We start from the raw sequence: 17,484 nt of genomic DNA, 5'->3' as shown, positions 1-17,484 counted from the left end.
TTATACTTTTATTCTGTTTTATTTTTGTGCCATTACTCATCTTTTCATACATACCCAACTTACTTTACAAAGCTGGATGTAAAGTGTCTTGCGTACAAGGATGCAGAGAACCATACAGTAGTAATACTAAAGGAATCTGCTGAGTTTTTCTCAAGTAATGATAGTAAAAGGTAATCTGAGGACCTGTTGGAAAGCTGATCTTCTTCTGGGACATCTCCACAATTTAGACCACCAATCTTATTGCTGCTGCCATTTTGGATTGGGTAATTCTTTATTGTGAGGGCCTGGCCTGCTCATCCTAAAATGAATAGTAACATCTAAAGCATCTCCACTCTAGATGCCAGTGACACTATTCTCTCCCTGATCCAGGCTTGTGACAACATGTCTCCAGACATTACCAAATGTCCCATGAGGCACTAGATCACCCCCAGCTGAGAAACACACTGCTTTGGACAGATTTCTTGTGTATTATATTGACAAATTTTTCTTCTTTGTAAATTCTCCTTCTGTTCTCCTTAAAGAAGTTCAGCCTTATAATGAAACATACATCCTGTCTTCTCATTCATTTTCATGAGAACCAATAAACTATTTCAAGGTATCTACCAAGAGTTCTTCTAGTCTTGCCTCTACTTAGGGACACACATAATTTTTTTTCAACTCTTAAGGGAACATGTTTCCGTACCTTTCAACATCTTGCATCCCTTCCTGTTTTGGCTCTTCAGATTGTCCATGATCATTATAAAATATGAAACTGAAGACTGAAGTAATTTCTAGATATCTATTTCCTATCATTGGAATATTTTAAATTTCTAGATATCTATTTCCTATCATTGGAATATTTTAATTCTGTATCTGCAACAAAATATTGCGTGAATTTTATTTATTTCTGACCTTATGGTTTTTAATCTAGTATTTTTATGAACAGTATTTTAGATCTCGTTTTATTTTTTGAAACTTGAAATGACAACTTTGTGAGATTAACATAATATAACATATCTATGTAGAAATTAATGATGCTTTCTCTACATAAATATTTTAAATTGTTTCTTTAGGTAAGAAATACATTCAATTATTCATATATTTTAGGTCACTGCACTCTAAGATGACCTTTTTTTTCCTGAGTTTTCTTTGATTCCTAATGACCTTCATAGTACTTGACAAAAGTAAAAATTTGAACTCAGGGCAATGGCTGTCTGCAATTTTGAAATGACTATGTGAGTTTAGTAATTTCTATGGAACACAAAATTAAAAGTTACATATAGAACATAATTATCTTAGATGGATTATTTGGATAAATTCAGCTGTAGATGGATTATTTGGACAAACTCTTCATGAGTTCAGTGTATATAAGAATGAGATGGGTCATATATGAGTTGTATTATTCGGAACAATTCCAGTGGAAGCCAGACCAGAAGAAGATTTGAGAAAGAGCTGAGTATTTTAAGAAAATAGCAGTATGTTCTGGAAATTATCTATAAATTGAGTGGATATGAAACATCATGAAGAGTAAGAGATAGGCAAAATGGTAACAAAAAAGTAACCAGTTTAAGGAGATGCAAAAGGCATGAGGAAATCTTTTGGGTGATGGAGATGTTCTATATCATGATGCGGTAGTAGTTAAATGGCTGTGTACAGATCTCAAAGTTCACCAAACTCATAACTCATATGTGTGAATTTTAGTATATGTAAATTATACTTAAATAAAGAGGTTGGGGGGGGACATGTCAACAGTCTCAATAACAGTTGTGTAAAGTAGTCGGAGTTGGAAGCACCTGCTCTAGATGTCATTATCCCAGTGGGCAGGCCCAACTAGTCAGGAGGGCAATGTTTCTTGTTAAATGAACTTTTTCATAGAAAACTGTGACTGAATATTATTATTTTCAGTTTTTTGTACTTGGGAATATGTCTTGTAATGAATCCAGGGGAGCACATTAAGAGATTGAGACTGATATTTTTAAAGTATTTTCAAAAAGAAATATTTTTAAGTTGTTGGTAAACATTGTTGTATATTTATATAAATGTATATGAGGTTTTGATTTGCTTAGTATTTCAACATCACACATTTACAAATTATCACATAGTATCAGATTTCTATATTCTTCCTGATACTATAATTATAGTTCCATTAGCAAGTGGATGAGGCAATAATGCTAATACACAAAATTAAATTGCAGATTAACTCATTGCCATAGTAACCAGATGACACTGTAAAATTTAATCATAATTTGTTTTGAAGAGCATTGCCTTACAATTTTTTGTACATCAATAATTTTTGTCAACATCTTTGATATCAAAGATGTGAAAAATTGCATAATGATTCCAATTTAAGAAAAAATATTATTTTTAAAGTTGTTTTAATTTTTTTTACATTTTATTTATTTTTGAGAGAGAGAGAGAGACAGAGACAGAGACAGAGACAGAGAACAAGTGGGGGAGGGACAGAGAGAGAGGGAGACACAGAATCTGAAGCAGGCTTCAGACTCCAAGTTGTCAGCACAGAGCCCAACGCAGGACTCAAACTCACAAACCGTAAGCTGATGACCTGAGCCTAAGTCAGACGCTTAATTGACTGAGCCACCCAGGCACCCCTAAAGTTGTTTTAATTTTTTATGAGCAGACTAATTTTAATGAAAATTCAATATTAAATATGGTTTTGGACACTGAAATAGATTTTTATATGTATGTTCTGTGAGTTGAATTCTTGGATTACTTTTTTCTTATAAAATCACATATATATTCCAAATGCTAAGAACAAATGATGTGTAGATGTAAACAGCCAAGAAGAAAAATTAATTGCAGCTACAAAGAGTGAAATTGAAGCAAAATTATCAATAACTTTACATTTTTTATGATGATTGAAGTTAACAAGCTTTTCTACACTTAATCACTGTGCGAGGCATGCATTCATTCAGAGATGAATAAATAAATAGTATTCTACTTTTAGAAACTGTAGTCAACTGAGAAAATATAAAACTTCTGCACAGTGAAGGAAAAAATCAACAAAACTAAAAGGCAAGCTACAGAATGGGAGAGGATATTTCCAAATGGCATATCTGATAAAGGGTTAGTATACAAAATATATAGAGTTGATGCAACTCAATGCCCAAAAACAAATAATCCAATTTAAACATGAACTGAAGACATGAACAGATATTTCTCCAAAGAAGACATACAGATGGCCAACAGGCACATGAAAAGATGTTCATTGTCACTTATCATCGGGGAAATGCAAATCAAAACGACAATGAAATATCACCTCACCCCTGTCAGAATGGCTAAAATAAACAATACAAGTAACAACCAGTGTTAGTGAGAATGTGGAGAATAAAGGAACACTCGTGCAAAGTTAGTGGGAATGTAAACTAGTGTAGCCACCTGAAAACCTGAAAACAGTATGGAGGTTCCTCAAAAAGTTAAAAATAGAATTACTCTACAATTCAGCAATCATACTTCTTGGTATTTACCCTCAAAATACAAAAATATTAATTCAAAAGTTTACATGTGCCCCTGTTTATAGCAGCATTATTTACATTAGCCAAATTATGGAAACAGCTCAAGTGTCCATTGACTGATGAATGGATACAGAAGTGGTATATATATACATATATACATGAAATATTATTCAGCCATAAAAATATGAAATCTTACCATTTGCAAAAACATGGATGCAGCTAGACAGTATAATTCTAAGCAAAATAAGGCAGTCAGAGAAAGACAAATAACATATGATTTCATTCATATGTGGAATTTAAGAAACAAAACAAATGAGCAAAGGAAAAGAGAGAAATCAAAATACAGTCTCTTAAGTATAGAGAATAAACTGATGGTTACCAGAGGGGAGGTGGGGGGGGGTGTGTGAAATAGGTGATGGGAGATTAAGGAGAGCACTTGTCTTAATGAACACAGGGTGATGAATGTAATTGTTGAATCACTATATTGTACACTTGAAGCTTGAAACTAATATTACACTGTATGTTAACTAACTGGAATTAAAACAAAACTTAAAAAAAAACAAAAATATGCAAGCAAACATAATTAAAACACTACATGACAATTATATAGTAGAAATGTGTGCAATATGAGTAAGTGCTAGTATGAAGAGTACTTAATTCTGTTAAATGAATTGACTGAATATTCCCAGCAGTGGCACAGTTGATTGACTTGGAACTTGAAAAAATGGAGTTTACCAAATGTATCAAGTGACGGAAGTCATTGTAGCCTAAGGGAAAACAAGTTGAACTTTAGAAATTATACATAAAATTTTAGATGTAGGGCCACCTGGTTGGCTCAGTAGGTAGAGCATGTGACTCTTGATCTTGGAGTTGTAAGTTCGAGCCCCATGTTGGGTGTAGAGACTACTTTTTTTTTTCAATGTTTTATTTATTTTTGAGAGAGAGAGAGAGAGCATGAGTGTGGGAGTGGCAGAGAGAGAGAGAGAGAGAGAGAGAGAGAGAGAGAGAGAGAGAATCTGATGGAGGCTACCAGGCTCCAAGCTGTTAGCACAGAGCCTGATGTGGGGCTTGAACTCATGAACTGCGAGATCATGACCTGAGCCGGTCAGGTGCTTAATCGACTGAGCCACCCAAGTGCCCCAGGTGTTGAGATAACTTAAAATAAAATCTCAAAAAATAAGTAAGTAAAATAAAATTTCAGTTGTAAAATTATTTTTCCTCAGAAATACAAAGTAATAACACATTTTCTTCTAAATCTTGCTCTTGAGAAGTCCAGATTATCAATTATTTCCTTCACTGATGGTGCCTTTGATGTTGTATTTATTTATTTTTTTTGATGGAATTATGTATATTAAAGTCATAATTGTGTTTTTATTTTTTATTTTTTATTTTTTTTTATTTATATATGAAATTTATTGTCAAATTGGTTTCCATACAACACCCAGTGCTCATCCCAAAAGGTGCCCTCCTCAATACCCATCACCCACCCTCTCCTCCCTCCCACCCCCCATCAACCCTTAGTTTGTTCTCAGTTCTCAACAGTCTCTTATGCTTTGGCTCTCTCCCACTCTAACCTCTTTTTTTTTTTTTTTTTTTTTTTTTTTTGTTCCCCTCCCCCATGGGTTTCTCTTAAGTTTCTCAGGATCCACATAAGAGTGAAACGATATGGTATCTGTCTTTCTCTGTATGACTTATTTCACTTAGCATCACACTCTCCAGTTCCTACAAAAGGCCATATTTCATTTTTTCTCATTGCCACGTAGTATTCCATTGTGTATATAAACCACAATTTCTTTATCCATTCATCAGTTGATGGACATTTAGGCTCTTTCCATAATTTGGCTATTGTTGAGGGTGCTGCTATGAACATTGGGGTACAAGTGCCCCTATGCATCAGTACTCCTGTGTCCCTTGGATAAATTCCTAGCAGTGCTATTGCTGGGTCATAGGGTAGGTCTATTTTTAATTTTCTAAGGAACCTCCACACTGCTTTCCAGAGTGGCTGCACCAATTTGCATTCCCACCAACAGTGCAAGAGGGTTCCCGTTTCTCCACATCCTCTCCAGCATCTATAGTCTCCTGATTTGTTCATTTTGGCCACTCTGACTGGCGTGAGGTGATACCTGAGTGTGGTTTTGATTTGTATTTCCCTGAGAAGGAGCGACGCTGAACATCTTTTCATGTGCCTGTTGGCCATCCGGATGTCTTCTTTAGAGAAGTGTCTATTCATGTTTTCTGCCCATTTCTTCACTGGGTTATTTGCTTTTCGGGTGTGGAGTTTGGTGAGCTCTTTATAGATTTTGGATACTAGCCCTTTGTCCGATATGTCATTTGCAAATATCTTTTCCCATTCCGTTGGTTGCCTTTTAGTTTTGTTGGTTGTTTCCTTTGCTGTGCAGAAGCTTTTTATCTTCATAAGGTCCCAGTAATTCACTTTTGCTTTTAATTCCCTTGCCTTTGGGGATGTGTCGAGTAAGAGATTGCTACGGCTGAGGTCAGAGAGGTCTTTTCCTGCTTTCTCCTCTAAGGTTTTGATGGTTTCCTGTCTCACATTCAGGTCCTTTATCCATTTTGAGTTTATTTTTGTGAATGGTGTGAGAAAGTGGTCTAGTTTCAACCTTCTGCATGTTGCTGTCCAGTTCTCCCAGCACCATTTGTTAAAGAGACTGTCTTTTTTCCATTGGATGTTCTTTCCTGCTTTGTCAAAGATGAGTTGGCCATACGTTTGTGGGTCTAGTTCTGGGGTTTCTATTCTATTCCATTGGTCTATGTGTCTGTTTTTGTGCCAATACCATGCTGTCTTGATGATGACAGCTTTGTAGTAGAGGCTAAAGTCTGGGATTGTGATGTCTCCTGCTTTGGTCTTCTTCTTCAAAATTACTTTGGCTATTCGGGGCCTTTTGTGGTTCCATATGAATTTTAGGATTGCTTGTTCTAGTTTCGAGAAGAATGCTGGTGCAATTTTGATTGGGATTGCATTGAATGTGTAGATAGCTTTGGGTAGTATTGACATTTTGACAATATTTATTCTTCCAATCCATGAGCAGGGAATGTCTTTCCATTTCTTTAAATCTTCTTCAATTACCTTCATAAGCTTTCTATAGTTTTCAGCATACAGATCCTTTACATCTTTGGTTAGATTTATCCCTAGGTATTTTATGCTTCTTGGTGCAATTGTGAATGGGATCAGTTTCTTTATTTGTCTTTCTGTTGCTTCATTGTTAGTGTATAAGAATGCAACTGATTTCTGTACATTGATTTTGTATCCTGCAACTTTGCTGAATTCATGGATCAGTTCTAGCAGAGTTTTGGTGGAGTCTATCGGATTTTCCATGTATAATATCATGTCATCTGCAAAGAGCGAAAGCTTGACTTCATCTTTGCCAATTTTGATGCCTTTGATTTCCTTTTGTTGTCTGATTGCTGATGCTAGAACTTCCAGCACTATGTTAAACAACAGAGGTGAGAGTGGGCATCCCTGTCGTGTTCCTGATCTCAGGGAAAAAGCTCTCAGTTTTTCCCCATTGAGGATGATGTTAGCTGTGGGCTTTTCATAAATGGCTTTTATGATCTTTAAGTATGTTCCTTCTATCCCGACTTTCTCAAGGGTTTTTATTAAGAAAGGGTGCTGGATTTTGTCAAAGGCCTTTTCTGCATCGATTGACAGGATCATATGGTTCTTCTCTTTTTTTTTGTTAATGTGATGTATCACGTTGATTGATTTGCGAATGTTGAACCAGCCCTGCATCCCAGGAATGAATCCCACTTGATCATGGTGAATAATTCTTTTTATATACCGTTGAATTCGATTTGCTAGTATCTTATTGAGAATTTTTGCATCCATATTCATCAGGGATATTGGCCTGTAGTTCTCTGTTTTTACTGGGTCTCTGTCTGGTTTAGGAATCAAAGTAATACTGGCTTCATAGAATGAGTCTGGAAGTTTTCCTTCCCTTTCTATTTCTTGGAATAGCTTGAAAAGGATAGGTATTATCTCTGCTTTAAACGTCTGGTAGAACTCCCCTGGGAAGCCATCTGGTCCTGGACTCTTATTTGTTGGGAGTTTTTTGATAACCGATTCAATTTCTTCGCTGGTTATGGGTCTGTTCAAGCTTTCTATTTCCTCCTGATTGAGTTTTGGAAGAGTGTGGGTGTTCAGGAATTTGTCCATTTCTTCCAGGTTGTCCAATTTGTTGGCATATAATTTTTCATAGTATTCCCTGATAATTGTTTGTATCTCTGAGGGATTGGTTGTGATAATTCCATTTTCATTCATGATTTTATCTATTTGGGTCATCTCCCTTTTCTTTTTGAGAAGCCTGGCTAGAGGTTTGTCAATTTTGTTTATTTTTTCAAAAAACCAACTCTTGGTTTCGTTGATCTGCTCTACAGTTTTTTTAGATTCTATATTGTTTATTTCTGCTCTGATCTTTATTATTTCTCTTCTTCTGCTGGGTTTAGGCTGCCTTTGCTGTTCTGCTTCTATTTCCTTTAGGTGTGCTGTTAGATTTTGTATTTGGGATTTTTCTTGTTTCTTGAGATAGGCCTGGATTACAATGTATTTTCCTCTCAGGACTGCCTTCGCTGCGTCCCAAAGCATTTGGATTGTTGTATTTTCATTTTCGTTTGTTTCCATATATTTTTTAATTTCTTCTCTAATTGCCTGGTTGACCCACTCATTCGTTAGTAGGGTGTTCTTTAACCTCCATGCTTTTGGAGGTTTTCCAGACTTTTTTCTGTGGTTGATTTCAAGCTTCATAGCATTGTGGTCTGAAAGTATGCATGGTATGATTTCAATTCTTGTAAACTTATGAAGGGCTGTTTTGTGACCCAGTATATGATCTATCTTGGAGAATGTTCCATGTGCACTCGAGAAGAAAGTATATTCTGTTGCTTTGGGATGCAGAGTTCTAAATATATCTGTCAAGTCCATCTGATCCAATGTCTCATTCAGGGCCCTTGTTTCTTTATTGACGGTGCGTCTAGATGATCTATCCATTTCTGTAAGTGGGGTGTTAAAGTCCCCTGCAATTACCACATTCTTCTCAATAAGGTTGCTTATGTTTATGAGTAATTGTTTTATATATTTGGGCGCTCCGGTATTCGGCGTATAGACATTTATAATTGTTAGCTCTTCCTGATGGATAGACCCTGTCACTATTATATAATGTCCTTCTTCATCTCTTGTTACAGCCTTTAATTTAAAGTCTAGTTTGTCTGATAGAAGTATGGCTACTCCAGCTTTCTTTTGGCTTCCAGTAGCATGATAAATAGTGCTCCATCCCCTCACTCTCAATCTAAAGGTGTCCTCAGGTCTAAAATGGGTCTCCTGTAGACAGCAAATAGATGGGTCTTGTTTTTTTATCCATTCTGATACCCTATGTCTTTTGGTTGGCGCATTTAATCCATTTACATTCAGTGTTATTATAGAAAGGTATGGGTTTAGAGTCATTGTGATGTCTGTATGTTTTATGCTTGTAGTGATGTCTCTGGTACTTTGTCTCACAGGGTCCCCCTTAGGATCTCTTGTAGGGCTGGTTTAGTGGTGACAAATTCCTTCAGTTTTTGTTTGTTTGGGAAGACCTTTATCTCTCCTTCTATTCTAAATGACAGACTTGCTGGATAAAGGATTCTCGGCTGCATATTTTTTCTGTCTAGCACACTGAAAATCTCGTGCCAATTCTTTCTGGCCTGCCAAGTTTCAAAAGAGAGATCAGTCACGAGTCTTATAGGTCTCCCTTTATATGTGAGGGCACGTTTACCCCTTGCTGCTTTCAGAATTTTCTCTTTATCCTTGTATTTTGCCAGTTTCACTATGATATGTCGTGCAGAAGATCGATTCAAGTTACGTCTGAAGGGAGTTCTCTGTGCCTCTTGGATTTCAATGCCTTTTTCCTTCCCCACTTCAGGGAAGTTCTCAGCTATTATTTCTTCAAGTACCCCTTCAGCACCTTTCCCTCTCTCTTCCTCCTCTGGGATACCAATTATGCGTGTATTATTTCTTTTTAGTGTATCACTTAGTTCTCTAATTTTCCCCTCATACTCCTGGATTTTTTTATCTCTCTTTTTCTCAGCTTCTTCTTTTTCCATAACTTTATCTTCTAGTTCACCTATTCTCTCCTCTGCCTCTTCAATCCGAGCCGTGGTGGTTTCCATTTTGTTATGCATTTCGTTTAAAGCGTTTTTCAGCTCCTCGTGACTGTTCCTTAGTCCCTTGATCTCTGTAGCAAGAGATTCTCTGCTGTCAGCTATACTGTTTTCAAGCCCAGCGATTAATTTTATGACTATTATTCTAAATTCACTTTCTGTTATATTATTTAAATCCTTTTTGATCAGCTCATTAGCTGTTGTTATTTCCTGGAGATTCTTCTGAGGGGAATTCTTCCGCTTGGTCATTTTGGATAGTCCCTGGCGTGGTGAGGACCTGCAGGGCACTTCCCCTGTGCTGTGGTGTATAACTGGAGTTGGTGGGCGGAGCCGCAGTCAGACCTGATGTCTGACCCTAGCCCACCACTGTGTCCACAGTCAGACTGGTGTGTGCCTTCTCTTCCCCTCTCCTAGGGGCGGGATTCACTGTGGGGTGGGGTGGCCTGTCTGGGCTACTTGCACACTGCCAGGCTTGTGATGCTGGGGATCTGGCGTCTTAGCTGGGGTGGGTAGGCAAGGTGCACAGGGGCAGGAGGGGCAGGCTTAGCTTGCTTCTCCTTAGGTGATCCACTTCAGGAGGGGCCCTGTGGCCGCAGGAGGGAGTCAGATCCGCTGCCCGAGGTTTGGCTCCGCAGAAGTGCAGAGTTGGGTGTTTGCGCGGAGCGAGCAAGTTCCCTGGCAGGAACTGGTTCTCTTTGGGATTTTGGCTGGTGGATGGGCGGGGGAGATGGCGCTGGCGAGCGCCTTTGTTCCCCACCAAACTGAGCTCTGTCGTCAGGGGGCTCAGCAGCTCTCCTTCCCTTATGTCCTCCAGCCTTCCCGCTTTCCGAGCAGAGCTGTTACCTTATGACCTCCCAGACGGTAAGTCGCGCTTGCTGTCGGAACACAGTCCGTCAGGCCCCTCCGCTTTTTGCAAGCCAGACTCGGGGGCTCTGCTTGGCCGGCGAGCCGCCCCTCCGCCCCGGCTCCCTCCCGCCAGTCCGTGGAGCGCACACCGCCTCGCTGCCCTTCCTACCCTCTTCCGTGGGCCTCTCGTCTGCGCTTGGCTCCGGCGACTCCGTTCTGCTAATCCTCTGGTGGTTTTCTGGGTTATTTAGGCAGGTGTAGGTGGAATCTAAGTGATCAGCAGGACGCGCGGTGAGCCCAGCATCCTCCTAGGCCGCCATCTTGATCCATTCTTTGATGTTGTATTTAAAATGCCATCATTATGCCCAAGGTCAACTAGCCTTTCTCCTTTGTCCTAGGCAGCCTTTAGTTTTGTGCTTTACATTTAGGTCTATAATCCATTTTTCATTAACTTTGTGAAATGTGTAAGGTCTGTGTCCAGATCCATTTTCTTGCATGTGATATGTAGTTGTTCTAGCACCATTTGTTGAAAAGACTATCTTTGCTCTAGCACTTTTTTTGTTAAATTGAAGCATGATTAACACACAGTGTTACATTAGTTTCAGGTATACAATTCTATGCATTACTCAGTGTTCATCAAGATAAGTATAACCTTGATCCTCTTTATCTATTTTACCCTCCCCTCTGGCAATCACCAGATTGTTCTCTGTATTGTTTTTATTCCTTTGTCAAAATAAGTTCACAGTATTTATTTGAGTCTATTTCTGGGTTCTCTATTCTGTCCCATTGATTTGTCTATTTTTTCACCAACACCATACTATCTTCTTTACTGTGGGTTTAGAGTGAGTCTTAAAGTTGGTTATTGTCATTCCTCCAAATTTGTGTTCTTTCAATATTGTGTTGGCTATTCTGAATATTTTGTGTCTCCATAAGAACTTTAGAATCAATTTGTCAATATCTACAAAATAACTCACTGGATCTACAGATCAAGTTAAGAAAAACTGACATCTTGACAATGAGTTTTCCCATCTACAAACATTAGCTATCTGCCCATTTATTTAATATTTTGATCCCATCAGAGTTTTTTAGTTTTCCACATATGGATTTTGTACATATTTTGTTAAAACTTTTAAGTAAATATTTCATTTGGGGGGTATTAGTGTAAATGGTATTGTGTTTTTAGTTTTGAATTCTATTTGTTCATTGCTGATGTATAGAATATCTATTTATTTTTGTAGCCTTCTTCCCTGCAAGCTTGCTATAATCACTTTTTAGTTCTAGGAATTTTTTGGACAATATTTTTGGGTTTTCTACATAGAAAACAAAGTTATCTGTGAACATACACAGTTTTTTTTTCTACTTTTCCAATATGTATACATTTTAATTACTTTTCTTGTCTTATAGAATTAGCTAGGACTTCCCGTATGAGGTTGAAAAGGAGTGGTCAGAGGATACTTCCTTACCTTTTCCTGATTTTATTGGGAAATTTTCTAGTTTCTCATCATTAAGTATGATGTCTGCTCTAGGTGGGTTTTTTTTTGTTTTGTTTTGTTTTTTGGTTTTTGGGTTTTTTTTGTAGATGTTTTTTATCCAATTTAAGGAGTTCACTTCTATTCCTACTTTGCTGAATGATTTTGTCATATGTGGGCATTTGATTTTGCGTCAGATTATTTTCCACCATTTATTGATATAATTTTGCTTTCTTAGCCTATTGATGTGATTATATTATTTGATTTTTGAATGTTGAACAAGTGTTGCATATGTGTGATAAATCTACTTGGTCATGGTACATAGATCTCTTCATACATTGTTGGATTTGTTTTGCTAATATTTTGTAGAGGATTTTTGTATCTATGTTGCATAAGAAATACTGGTTTGTAGTTTTCTTGTAATGTCTTTGTCTGGTTTTAGTATTAAGATAATGCTAGCCTCATAGAGCCTAAATATTCCCTCTGCTTCTATTATCTGGAAGAGATTGTAGAAAATTGGTGTAATTTCATCCTTAAATATTTCGTATAATTCACCAGTGACTCTATCTGATCAATTTATCCATTTATTATCCATCTGTTACATTCTTACATAATTTGTGAGAGGGCTCTATTAAACTTGTTTGTTCAATATGCCAAGTTTATTCAGATTCTGACAATTTATGAGTCTATTGCTATAACGAGATTATTATTATTTTTTTTGGAAGATGTACTTTTCGCCAGTGGGAGAAGCTAGAAGGGCATTGACAGGTAATTCAGAAATGAAATAGGAAGCTTGCCAACTGTCCAGATGACAGATCATTAAAAATCTGGGTTAAGGAAATCATGAAGGGAAATTTTTGAGAGAATTAGTTGCTGATTGTGTTTCCTAAGCCAAGGAAAAATAAATATTTAAGAAATATCAGCTGGTCAGATAAATAAAATGCTTCAGAGGGATATTTAATTTGAAGACTAAGAACTGGCCATTAAATCTGGTATTCAAAGGATCACAGATGACCTTAAAAAAAAAGTTTCATTAATGTGGCAGAAAGAACAGCTAGATTCCTACTAATCATTTAGCTGTGAAAAATGTGTAGAGATTAACTTGCTAATACTCAGTTCTTTGAATTTGATTCTTACAATATGTTAAAGACCCGATATACTATGGCACTCATTGTTTACTCAACCTATAATGTAATATTTAACTTGCATTTGTTTTGACCAATAATACTTCACATAGGTAGAAATGGAAGCCCTATATCATCAAGATAATATATTTAAGAAATTTGAATATTGGGTATATTGAAAACTGACATAAAGGGATAAGAAATAATTTGTGTATAGTCTCAGAGGTAGATATTTAATCCCATTCCTTCCTTTTCTGTATTTTCTCTAGTGGATTCAATTAGACTGGCAGACTTATAAATCCTTGAAGCATGTTAGAGAAACTTCGGTAAGAGAGCTTTCATTGAAACATGTAATGTTATACATTTAACTTCACCACAAAAGAGTCATATAATTGACCTTTTTTTACTATAAAACTTTAAGAGGGTTTTTGACTTTTATATTGACCATATGCCAAAGGTAAGACTATGTCAGGAGATTTTAAGGGAAATTGACATTGACAGAGATTAGGAAACAACAGATATAGAAAATATGACAGACACTACAGGGTAACTTTGGTTGACATTCTGGTTGTTAATAAGATGGGAGCAACTGCATGGGGACTTTCAGAAATGAATGACTGATTTTGAATGTGACTTATGGCTTTTATATGAGTAAATAGAATTACGAACATTTTCTTTCTCTTTTCTTTCTCTTTTTCCTCTTTCTTTCTTTCTTTCTTTCTTTCTTTCTTTCTTTCTTTCTTTCATCAAGTGATGAATGACTACTACCATTAAGCTATTTCTAATTAAAAGAGACTTAGGAAAAACTTAATCACATATATTTGATTAGTCTTACTATATGCATCACTTGCTCCTTATAATCCAATTCAAATCACCTTTGGAAATAATCTAGTATGAGTATGTTATATAACTTTCTATTTGTACTAAGCAAATTAAATTACATAGTTAGATATTTTCAAATCAGAGAAAGCTATCGACTTTGTTAGTGTTGATGATTTAATGATCCTGGAAATATATCAAGTTATAAAAGTCCTAAATGGGGACTAAAAACATGATTTTATAATATTTGGAATATTTATAATATTTGGAATATTTATAATATTTGGAATATTAATATGAATATTTGGAATAATATTTGGAATATTAATAGTATTTCATATTTTAAATATAGAATAGATTAAATAATTGAGAAGAAAGAGTTCTGGGGAAAAATGCAGGTGTATTCAGAAATGTAAGATACTATATGATAAAAGGAGTTGACACGTTTTAAATTACTTGATTTAAAGATTAATATAAATCTACTGTATCCAAGGTAATGTGGTGTGATAGGATGGCTATATTGATGGATGGAAGACGAGAGAGAAACCAGAAATGTAACCTCTGGCATAAGGTCGATTTTGACACATTTACCAAGGAGATTAAATAGAGGAAAAAAATACTCTTTTCACCAAGTGACACTAAAAACAAGTGGTAACCACATGCAAAAAAAAAAAAAAAAAAAAAAAAAAGCCCTCAACTCATACTTTGCACTATACATACATATAACTTGAAATGAATCATAGAGCTAAATGTAAAACACAAAACTATAAAACTTTCAGAAAATATAGAGGACATATTTGTGAATTTTAGTTATGAAAAGATTTCTTAGGCCAAAAAAGCACAACCAACTAAGGAAAAGATGTATAAATTAGAAGTCATCAAATTAAAAATTTTTACTCTTCAAAAACAAAGCTACTTGAAAGAAAATGACAAGCCTTATGCAGGAGGAAAAAAATGGTAATGCACATAGGTGATAAAAGAATCAGTTAAGAAGATATAGAAAGAACTCTTAAATTTCTTCCCAAAGAAAACAGCTCAATTAAAGTGGGTAAAAGATTTGAACAGTAGTTTACTGAAGAAGATATACTACTGGCAAATAAGCATATGACCATCATAAGTCATTAAGGAAATGCAAATTACAACTACATATAAATAACACCACATGCCTATTAGCATTGATCAAACAAATAAGAACTGACATTTACAAATTATGTGAGGATTATGCTTGGGATTCTGTGTATGTGTGTGTGTGTGTGTGTCTCTCTCTGCCCCTCCCTTGCTCATGCTCTCTCTCTCTCAAAAATAAATAAACATTGAAATAAAAACATTCTGGTAAGGATTAAAAAACAACTGGCCTCTCATACATGGCTGATAGGAATGCAAAATATTATATCCACATTGCACAACAGTTTGATAGGTTCTTATATATCACTCAAGAATCCCACTCCTAGATACTTAAAAACAAGAATGAAAACATTACTCACACAAAACCTGTATGCCAATCTTTAGGGCAGCTCTGCTAATAATCCCTCAAAATGGAAACAACACAAATATGAATTGGTGAATAGTGAGCAAACTGTGGAATATTGATACAATGCATCCTACTCAGTAATAAAAAGGAATGAACTAATGATATACAACAACGTGGGTGAATCCAAAATAATGATGTGAGTGGAAGAAGGTAGGCATCAAATGTATACTGTATTATTACATTTATAAAAATTCTGGGAAATGACAAAACTGTATGCCTGAAATCCAATCAGTGGTTGCTATTGACTGAGGGTGGAGGACAGGGACAAAGTCTGAATGGTCAGGGAGCTTTCAGGTTAAGTACTTCTGTTGATACAGAAGTATCTTATGTTTAGATTGTGGGTATACAATTGTATGAGTTTTTCCAAATTCACAGAGTTGAGTGTAGAACTAGAAAGTTTTAATGTTCCTCTATGTAAATTATACTTCTGTAGGTCCAACAATTTATTTTGAAAACTTAGAATAAAAATAATATAGTTTCTCTGTGATTCCTGGCACTATCCTTGTACTTCTCCAGCATGCGTGTGTGATTTTTCATCTATCCTTATAAAAAAAAATGTAATCTATAGTTATAGTCAATGTTTATCTCTTTATTTCTTGTATTTTTCCAAACTAAGAAGTATGTATCCGTTGTCTTTTCCACATCAACATAAAATTCTGAGGTCAATTTTATATTCTATTGTTGAATCAATTCAGTATCATACAATCCTATATTATTAGCATATTCCATAAGCTGTACCCAGTTTTTGTCACTTAAAGTTGTAATATCAATTTTGTTTTCCATTTAAAATAAGCCTATTATGTTAGCAAAATCAACATTACATGATTTGATATGCAAAAGTATCAGAGCATAGGGGAAGGAGTTCAGGCTGTAATAACAAAATAACCTTACAACAAATCCTGGATCTATTAATTTAAGGGTTGTGTGGCTTTGAGTAAATTATATATTCTTTCTGAATTTGAATTTTCCTTTCTATAAAATGGAGATAATTGATGCAGTTAGGTTATTCTTAATATTTCCTTAGAATATTTCCACTTCATATTGTGAAATGGTATTAAATGAATTTCTAATAGACATATCTTGAAATCCTACACTTAATAAAGTAGTTTTTCTTTTGTTTTATTCTTTTAATTATTTGTTATAAAGTGGGATATGTTTTAAATATAGTGAAATTATGCAGTGAAATATATTTTTATAAAGATTTTTTAAAATTTATTTATTTATTTTGAGAGAGAGAGAGAGAGAGAGGGCAAATGAAGGTGGGGCAGAGAGAGAGAGGGTGAGAGAGAGAATCCATGCTATCAGCACAGATTTGATGTGGGCTCAATCCCACAAACCATTAGATCATGACCTGAGCCTAGATCAAGAGTTGGATGCTTAAGCGAGTAAGCCACCCAGGACCGCTACAGTGGAATATGTTTATCTTATATTTAGAGCTTGATGAACTTGATAAATGCATACACCTTGGTAATCCACAGTACTGTCATGATATGGGACATTCCCATCATTGTATAGTGTCTTTGTACCCGTTCCCTGTCAATCCCCACCCCCACTTCCTGAGGCAACTATTATTTGGACCTATCACCATAGCTTAGTTTCACAAATTCTAGAACTTCATATAAGTGGAATCACATGTTATACACTCTTGTGTGTCTGATTTCTTTCATTTACCATAATAATTTTGAGATCCATTTACAGTATGGCTGAGTAGTACTCCGTATTATGTGCATATTAGTCATTTATTTCCTGTTCTTGAGCATACTGGAGTTTGCCTACAATGAATTAAGCTATTATGGATATTCTTATACAAATGGTTTGGTGGACATATGTTTTCATGTATCTTACATAAATATATAGAAGTGAAATCCCTAGAGCATAAAGTAGATGAATATTTATGCCTATAAGAAACTGTTAATTTTCCCAATTTATTTTACCATGTTACTATCCCACTAGTATTAGAAGAATGCCACTTGCTCTATATCCATGCCAACCACTGGCATCATTGGTTTTTAAAATTTTAGCCATTCAGCAGTATGTAGTGGCAACTCATTTTAATTTTAACTTTTATTCCCTGACTAGTAATGTTGAGCACATTT

Source organism: Puma concolor, chromosome B2, assembly GCF_028749965.1.
Source record: "Puma concolor isolate L17-30 chromosome B2, mPumCon1.1.hap2, whole genome shotgun sequence".
NCBI lineage: Eukaryota > Metazoa > Chordata > Mammalia > Carnivora > Felidae > Puma > Puma concolor.
The sequence above is the reverse complement of the archived record's forward strand: the minus strand, read 5'-3'. Positions refer to the sequence as shown.